The sequence below is a fragment of the Curcuma longa genome, chromosome 1 (assembly GCF_044706935.1).
Source record: "Curcuma longa cultivar G26 ecotype Majalengka, Jawa Barat chromosome 1, ITB_CL_G26_1.1, whole genome shotgun sequence".
Classification (NCBI taxonomy): Eukaryota; Viridiplantae; Streptophyta; class Magnoliopsida; order Zingiberales; family Zingiberaceae; genus Curcuma; species Curcuma longa.
This window is the reverse complement of record NC_133861.1, coordinates 959,215-969,257: the sequence shown is the minus strand read 5'-3', so window position 1 is coordinate 969,257 and position 10,043 is coordinate 959,215. Positions and strand designations below refer to the sequence as shown.

Below are 10,043 nucleotides of genomic sequence, written 5' to 3'. Positions count from 1 at the left end.
TATACATGATCGATCTCACAATTATTTATAAGAAGTTAAATTGAAAAACTACAATTGGTCATGACAAATAAAGGTATTGTTTGACTTCATTGAGATTTGAATCTTTATCCTCTTTTATAAGTTTATTCCATCGTAACCAACTCAACTATACTCTGAAAACGATAGATTATCTCTTGTTCTTGGGAAAAGTACGATTAGAGCCCTTTCCTCTCAAATCCTAACCTTTTTTTTTTAGTGGTGGTGCCAAATTATCCACTCGAGACATGCACAGTTTAGTCCAATAGTGCCTAGTATAACGTGTCAAAAAAAAAAGCTATAATAGAATATGTCGGGCTTAATTAGTCTAAAAATTAAGTCCTTTTGGGCAGCCTAAGTCCTCAACCCATGGGTCATATTTGATATGACTCCAGCTTAAGTTGTACCAGCCACAACCACAGTGAGGTTCAAATGATCCTTGACATGCCCCTAAGGGCTCGACGTATGGCAAAAGAATTGGACGGTCATCGAAGCAGTAGGAGTTCGATACCAACACAATACATTTTTGAATGTTCGCGGCGCTAAAACTACTCACAAGCTAGAATGTAGTCATATATTTCCTTGATTTACTCTGATCATCGATCATCGGTGATAAATTTTCATAAGTCAAATAGTTGACTTTTAAAATTAATCAAGTTGTAAAATCTAAATACCTGATCTAGAAAAAAAAGTAATCTCTAACACTTTTAAATCATAACAGAAACTTATGATTAATAGTCAATATCAAAACTTTGATTGATGGTCAATATCAATCAATTGATATCGATTAGATATCAAATAGAAACTTATCGATTCAGTTGTTCAATTTGACTGATAGTATCAAGCAATTGATGGTCGACATCAATCGATTGATATCGATTAGAAATGATTGATGCCGATTTGATTGATGACATTAATTTATTAATGGTTAACATCAATTGATTGATGTCGATTAGAAATTGCATAAAAATTTATCGATTTAGTTGTTCAATTCGACTGATGGTATCAATCAATTGATGGCTGGCATTAATCGACTGATGTCGATCAGAAATAGACCAGAAAAAGGTCGATCCGATTACAATATTCAATGGATTATTTTCAATTGATTGCTCAGACAAATTAATCAATTGATATTTAAATTATCAATTGTTATTACTTCTTTTTGCTTCATTTCCTTTTTGTATTGTGTTGTAATACTATTATAGAAGGTTTCTCTATCTTCAAATCTTGTCTGAGAAAGAGAAAATCTAATAAGCTAATAGAATGCTAAGTTAGCCTTGGACATAGTTACCTCAAGGGAGGTGGTGAACCAAATAAAATCATCCACGTTAGCATTGTATATGTGTTGTGCTTGCTTTGCTTTTCTATTTTGTTAATCTCAACGATGAAGTGATTAGAACTATTCAACCCCTTCTAACTTGTAAGATTCTAACAAAATACACAATTAGATACATTTCATGTTAACTCTCAAATGTGACAACTTACTTTGACATAATTTAATTATTATTAAATTTAGTTTTTTTAATATGATTATTAATTAGTTTCATTTATGTTTTTTTATTTAACTTAGAAGATTTTGAGTTTTAGATAGATTATTAATAATATTTTTAATTTTGTAATTTTATTTTTTAAAGTTCTTAATTTTTAATTTTTTGAATTTTCAAAGGTTGAAAACTTTTTTATTTTTAAAATTTAAAGATTGATTTTTCAAATTTCTGATTTTTGAAAATTGATTCTTATGAGTTTTAATATTCAAATCTAAATTTTTAAAATTTGAAAACCTATTTTCTTATATTTTAAAATTCAACTTCTGATTTAAAATTGGAAAACTTATTTTCTTTATTTTAAAATTTTATTTTGGATTTTTAAGATTTTTAGATTTTAAAATTTATTTTTCTAATTGTGAATAATTTTGATTATTCTTGATTAACTTTAGATTATAAATAATTAAATTTAAATTATGATTAGTCAAATTTGAATTAATTAATCCTAAATTATCTTAATTAATTAAATTATCAATTAAATTTGAATTAATTAAATTATTTTTATGATTAATATTTTGATTGAGAAGATCTAGGTTTTGATCGATCTAATCAAAATTGATGTAGGAGCAATACATGAGAAGTCGAATTTCAACGTGTCATAACTTTTGACTCGGGACTCAGAACGAGATACGGTCAGATGTTTTCGAAGCTCTTTCAGAGACCTTTATTCAGTACTAGATAAAACCCATATCGACCCACTTTTCAGCCCCATCCGACATCGTTTAGTGCTCCGTCTGTGCCTTTGAAGTTATTTTTTTATTATTTATCGTAATTTTTTATTTTTGGTTATTTTTGGTATTTTTGACTTTGTCAAGCTAGGGTTTTGGTTTTTGGCCTATTTATATATGTGTTTAGCTATTTATGGCCAGTTTTGATTGTTTAATAAAAAAATTTCCTTTTTTTGGCAAAACCCTAGAAACGGCGTCATCGGCGGCTTTTTAATTTACCCCGTTTTCTCAATTTCTCAATCTTGATCCCTTCTCAATCCTCCTCCAATCTTTCGCCTTTGAAATAATTACTATTTCGTCCGATGTCAAAAATTTAGATTAAAAAGCTCATCATTTTGATTGATCCATTCTAGGTTTTGATTAAACGGATCAAGATTTGATTGATCTATTTAATGTTTTTATTGACCTGATTAAAGTCTTGATCGACTGGATCAAAGTCACAGATTAATGAATTAAGATTTTGATGTGACTCGATAATTTAACTTTAAACTGATCATATATTAAAATATAAGTTTGATATTGTGTTCTCTAGACTAACATTTATGTTGAAAATACTATTCACTTAGTTGACTGTTTATTGTCGTTTAGTCAATTGATGGATTAGTTGACTGTTTGCTATCGTCTAATTGATTAATACTGTTCACAATTGTAAAAACATTTCTCAGTCTTCAAGCCAATTAGCTTAGTCAATTGATTATAACCAATTAGCTTAGTCAATTGATTAACTAATCCTCCAATTTTGATCTCTCTAAGACTTAAATTTCCACATACTAAGTCTGAAGCTTTATCATATGTCTAATATAGATTGATCTTGACTTATTAAGATTTTATCATTGTATAGTATCAAATTAATTTCAATTTATTAGGACTTTCCTTGCTCAGAGATTCCTTATCTTTGGAATTTCACTCATTGTCCAATCGTAGGCCAGCCTAACCTACCAGGACTTCCACTATCTTGAATCCTCTCATTTCGGACTTCCAACCTTACTTAGCATCTAGTTGCCTTTGGCTTGGTAAAACTTTATCCCTTACCCAAGATCTAGTCCTACATAACCTACTTGCCCAGTAGGACTTTATCCCTTGCTCAAGATCTAGTCCTCAATAACTTGGCTAGACTTCAAAAATGATAGACATTCAATCATCTTGATCTATTTGGACTTCCGATCAACTGTTTAACATTCAATCCTCTATGACCTATCAGAACTTTTCATCTACTATCCAATATAAAGTTCTTCATAACCTATCAGGATTTTTCATCACGCTAACAATTAGTCTTTCATGAACTATTAACATCAATCACCTTTAACATGTTAGAACTTTTATTGCATTCCTAACATCTAGTCTCTCATGACCTATTAGAACTTCTATTGTCAACATTTTTGGACCTTGATTGCCTATGTTCAATCAACCATGATCCACTTGTATTTTTTTCTTTGTCAACTCCATATTGAACTTCTAATTCTCAAGTGCTCAATCAATCATGACCTACATAAACTTTTCTCTTTTTAATTCTATGTTAGACTTTCAACTGTCAAGTGTTCAATCAATCCATTTGGGATTTTCCATATCGAGTATTCAGTCAACTTAACATACTTGATATTTTGCTCAAACCTTCAAATATATTGATCAAATATTGAATCTCATTTCGAACCTGGTCAACCTTAATCAAGGGTTGAGTTCACCAACAATTAAACTCTACTACCTAATGGGCTAGGTTAGGTAATCAAATCATGCTTATAAGCTGATTGATAAAGATTAGACCAAACGGGGACAAGGTCATCGACTCGAAATAATTAGATCTAGTTTGTTAGAGATTATACCTATACTGAATTCATTGTGCAAGAGTTGGTCTATGAAAATTCTCCTTAAATATGTTAGGTTTACAAAAATGTTTATAATGCCTATATCGTTGTGAATTATGAAGGTTTGAGAGATACACATGTAAAGACTTAATTGATGAGACCAATACCTTAAAAATTCTTCATACAAATATTAAGTCAACCTGCCTTTCATAGTTGTGACCATGTATAGGTGCCTTGGTTGTATGATTTGTTAGCCTTAGTCAAAATCTAATTACTTTTTTTGACATGTTCATGTCATAGGCCAAAGATGATCCTCCGTTAATAGGACTAGATTTATGAACTTCAAGGTTGTGAAATTTAAAGTTTACATTAAATAAGTTTAGTAAGAGTTATTAGCCCATGAGAAATCTAGAAGTTATATTAATTAGATGCAATTGATAGCAAAAACCTAACAATTGACTCCTCTCAACTTGCATGTTGGCCTCAGTGGAGATTGACACTGGGAATTAAAGAAAGAGTTTAATTTCTAGGCCGGCCACTGAGAAATTAGACAAGTTTCTAGATGTCTCTAAAGAGGGATAAAAACTTATAGACAATAATGATAAGTACAAATTAAATTAAGATTTATTCAATAACACCTTAAAAATGAAATTATTGGTAGTTCTCTTCTTTAAAATAAATTATTTACCAATGTGATTCGAAGCATATTATTTTACTCCATCACGGACAATGAGTTGAATTTGTTTCGTTTTCTTAATATTTATATTATGATTATTGATATCCCTATTACAAATTTACATATAATTACGTACTCTTACTTTGACAGTCAATAAAGTTTTTATTAAAACTTAGTTAAATGCTGTACGTACGTATAATATTAAAGGTTCTAGACAATAATCATAAAGATATATATATCATTATTCATTCCGCTATTTTAATAGTTAATTAAATTCTGATTTAAAATTAATTACAGTATAAAAGGTGAGGATGAAGATTTTTTAGGCAAAACTAACTAATAGGAGCCTTTTAATTAGGAAAATTACCTTAAAATAAATTTTAATTAAACGAAATGATGAATTTATTGCCATGTGGCTTAATTTATTGACTTGTGGAATTAGATATATAAAATATTAAGTAGATGTTTAGAATAATTGTAAAATACAAAATTGTTATAAAAAAAAGTTTACAAATATACAAACAAATGCATGATCAGGAAATAAAATACACATCTTAATTTTCGTATTTGGATGGTGGCAATAAGCACAATTTGGTATAGAACGTGGCAAAGTAAAACATCATGTCCTCTCTCTTAATTATATAGAATACAATTGTTATTTCAAAATTATATAGTAAATTATATATATATATATATATATATATATATATATATATATATATATATATATATATATATATATATAATACGTTACCTAAGTAATTTAGATATTCATTAAATACTCTTTCTACATGGGCCCCAGCAAGTAAAAAAGACACCATCAATAAAATAATTTATAAGTTATTATCTTGATCAAATCGTTGTTATAATATTCATTAATAAGATGATTAATTAATATGTTGCCTAAGTAATTTAGATATTCTTTAAATACTCTTTATACGCGAGCTGAGCAAGCGAAAAGAATGCTATTAATAAGATAATTTATTAGTTATTATCTTGATCAAACCGTTCTTATAACCTTCATTGATAAGATGATTAATTAATTAATTATTATCTTGATTAAATAGTAAATTTTATTTATTTTTATATTATAGAAGTTGTTATATTTTTTTAAAAAAATTATAGAATACTTTGTTATTTCAAAATTATATAGTAAATTATATAAATTTTTATATAATAAAATTGCCTAAGTAATCTAAATATTCTTCTTTAAATACTATTTCTTCAGGGACCCGATCCACATCCCAACAAGCAACGACCTATAAAAACCTACGACCTGAGGAATAGAGAGAGGCACGACGACGAAAGGATGTTGAGGGTTGCAGGATGGCGAATTCTAGGGTTTGGATTGGGGCGACGAGCTCGGGTGGCGGCGGCGGCGACCGAGCGAGGATACCACGATAGGGTGGTGGATAAGGTGGTGGAGGACTTGGAGAATTTTAGAAACGCCAGATCATCCTTTGGCAAAAACGATCCCTCGGTTGGTACGGGGCTCATTCGCACGCCAACATGCGACGAAGTGATGTGGGCCGCGGCCGAGCGAGGATACGACGAGACGGTGGTGGATGACTCTGAGAATTATTGGAACTTCGGATCATCCTTTGACAAGAATGATCCCTCGGTTGGGACGGGGTTCTTCAACGCAACAGACGACGAATCCGACGATAAAGGGATGAAGCTCCAGATCAAGGTTGACGATGACTCCGGGAAGATCGTGGACGTCTTCTTCAAGATCTTTGGTCTTCACGAATTCATCGCAACAATGTATCTCTGTATGATCACATATATCCTCATTCTTCCTTTATTCCCATTAATTCTATATGTTTTTCCTCCATTGCATCATTCAATGACATAATACACAATCTTTAATTTAGATGCTATTCTTCAATCACGGTATATTTTCCAATTTTGTATGTAATAATTACTTGCTCCTCTTTTCTTTATAATCGCTTAAGTTATTTTGCATTATTAGTCATCATAATAATTTTTTTTATCAACTGCAGTTCTAAAATGGACGAAGGGGAAACATATGGAGGAAGTGTTGTCGATGACAGACGAGTAAGTGTACCATTCAAATAGTTAGTTGTTAATATACAACATCATATATATATTTCCATCACAATATAATTAAGATGTAGAACAGCCAAGAACACTTAACTAATTTAGTAAGGAAAATTTATTTTTAGGAAGATAATTAGGATAATATTTATTTGTCTACCATGCTTTACTTTTTGTCTAAAACTTTTGTATCAGTCTTTTGGACTAGGCAAGAAACACACCCTGGCATGATTTCAATATTAATTTGTGGTGGATTTAATATTATAAAATATATTATCTTATTTGGAAATTATAATTTTGGTAATGGCTTTTTAATTCGTAGAAATAGGATTGTCTCATTTTGTTTTATTTTAAGAATGATTTGATATGCATTAATTATGATTTATCCTTTTTATAAATTAGCTAACCATGTTTAGGTAGACTAGAAAATATAGAGAAGTTGCCAAATCCCTTAATATTCCCCTTAATTATGATTTATCTTTTTTTTTAATTAGCTAACCATGTTTACTGTCTATTGTGATGTTTTATAGAGAAATTGCTAAATCCCTTAATATTCCCCTTTGGACGTTCGTCTGCATCGGCCTCGTAAGGTCTACATTCTGCCATGCTGTGAAAGACTACAAAGCAAAGAAAGCCCAGGCAACTGTTGGAAATTCTAAAGCGGAATCAACTGAGGTTGCAAATTTCAAGGCTTGAACAAATAATTTTTTCACTTTCCAATGGGCTATTATTCGTCAAAAATAAATAGTTATCATGTGATGTTTATTATTTTTGTAACTTTTAGCAGGTTATCAAACACTTATTATTTATTATTAAAATTTTCTGATAATGTCTCTTTAATAATTTATATTTATTTTATTCGTTAATAAATTTTATACAAGTTGTAGTAGTTATGGAACTGGAGCTTCTACAACCGTGTAATAACTCAATTGTAGCAATTACAAAATCGTAACTATTACAATATGTGCGTGTGTCAGAGGATATTTGTGTCATTTTGTAAGGGTGAGACGCTCTTTTGATAAAAAAAATTTAAAATAGAGCACGATGTTGATGATACGGTAAATAAAGGGAGCCTTTTTGATAGTTGCCCTAGTATTTTTATAAAAATAGATCAATTACTAATAAGTTTAATCTATAAATATTTTTAATTCTTAAACCTAATTTTATCCGTAAATTAAAACTTATCAATAAAAAACTAAAAAATTATGGATTACATTTTAATAAAAATAAATATAAATTATTGATTAAATCTAACTTTAATAGTAAAAAAATTAAAATTATCAATCAAATACGTAAAATATTAAAAATGATCAAATTTAATTTTGATTTATGAAAAATTAAAATTTTAAAAATTATTGATAAATCTAATATGATTAATAAAAAAGTAAAATTTATCGATTAAAAAAATTTTGATTAAAATTTATTGTAACCATAATTATAAATATTTACCATTCAAATTCATATATTTTAAAAATAATAATCATATTTTATTCCATATATATATATTATATAAAAAATTCGATGCGCCCTCACTGCCGTCGTCGCCGCCTCCGTCAGGCAGGACGCCGCGACCTTGACCCAGTCGCCCCTCAACCTCGTCGCCCCCGCGGGCGTGGACGCCTCCCTATTCCACGTCGCCGTGGACATCTCCGACGCTCCCGATCTGGCGGCATCCTTCACCGCCCCGGGCCAGTACCTTCAGATCGGCGTCCCCGAGGCCGAAAACCCGCCCTTTTCGCCGTCTCTTCCCCGCCATCCTTCGCCTCCTCCCGCGGCGAGTTCCAATTTCTCGCCAAGAGGTCGCCCGGCTCCACCGTCGACCTTCTGTGCGGGCTTGGGCGCTGAGTGTGGTCATGGGCAAGGGATTTCTGGTAGACCTTATCTCGCCTCCTGACGCCTTCCCCACCGTCCTCATATTTGCCACCGGATCTGGAATCAGGTAGGGTTCTGCTCTTGTTTCCATGTAGAAGTTCCTGCTACGTTTCAACTTTTCTCAAGATGCTAACTTTTTTGCTTGAAAATCCTTTGGCTGCGCCTTTGTCTTTCATATAAAAGAGTTTCTTTTTCTTTGGTTGTATTAGTATTTTCCCTTTCACGATGGGCAATTTGATTGAAATAGGATGAAAAATTCACTTTGTATTGGTATTTTCCATACGTTCCATTTGTCTATGCTTCAATTATTTGTTTTTTTTTAAAACCTGTTTTAGTGTATGTATATCAGCGGCAAAACAACCAATACCCCATTAGGCTATATGAGATTAAATCGAAGCAGAGGGTTACCAAAGAAGAGTTGGTTAACAACCATAAAATAAAATATAATTCATTTAAATATAGATGAAGATATAATAGGGGATCCAGTCCAATTGCCGTAAGTAGTGGGATAAAGACTTGATCGTTGAGGGACGTTATATAGCAGTGGAATATGCTATCGAAATTGGACTAATTTGAGTTGTATATGGCACCACATATGGCTCAATGGGCTCACGAGATACATCTAGCTGACTCAGATATCTATTACACTGTCGTAGTTGATGTTTTTGAATGCTTAGGTATGATCATCGATGGCTTGATGAGATCCATATAGCTGACCTAAATATCTGTTTTACACAATAGTTGATGTTTGTTACTTTCATACCTAGGTACAATCGGCTAATCTTTGACAACTTTACATTTTGTTTGTTTCCTGGAACTATTGGAACATTTTTGGCTGACTCTTTAGCTTATTACCTGTTTGTTTGCAGAATCCTGTACAAGTTCTCTACATGATACTACATTTTTTTAATCGGTTGTTGGCAGGTTTGCATTGTTTGTTAATGTCTTTATCGTATTTGAATGGTCGTGACAGTCCCATTTGTTCACTCATCGAGTCAGGTTTTGGTGCCACTGAAAGACAAGATGTGAGCCTTTACTATGAATCTAGAAACCTTCAAAGAACGACATATCAGGTCTCAGATATGAGTCCATCATTCAACCATGATTATAAATCTTAATATCATTAAATTTATTGAAGAAATTGAATGTGATTCTGTTTGGGAGAGATTCAAGGACTAGGAATCAACTGGAGTGAAAATAATACCTGTTTTGTCACAACTTGATGAAAGATGGAGTGGCGAAAGAGGATATGCAGAGGTAATTCTTCTGACTGATTAATTTTTCTTTATAAACTCTACTTCCTGTCAAATATGTTTTTCTATCGTATTGCATACACCTTTTTTCTAGA

At 31.3% G+C, this 10,043-nt stretch overlaps 1 pseudogene; it reads left to right on the top strand.

The window, feature by feature from the left end:
- The first annotated feature begins 8,345 nt into the window (after positions 1-8,345).
- LOC141814433 (fruit protein pKIWI502-like) lies at positions 8,346-9,946 on the top strand (annotated as a pseudogene).
- Positions 9,947-10,043: the final 97 nt, after the last annotated feature.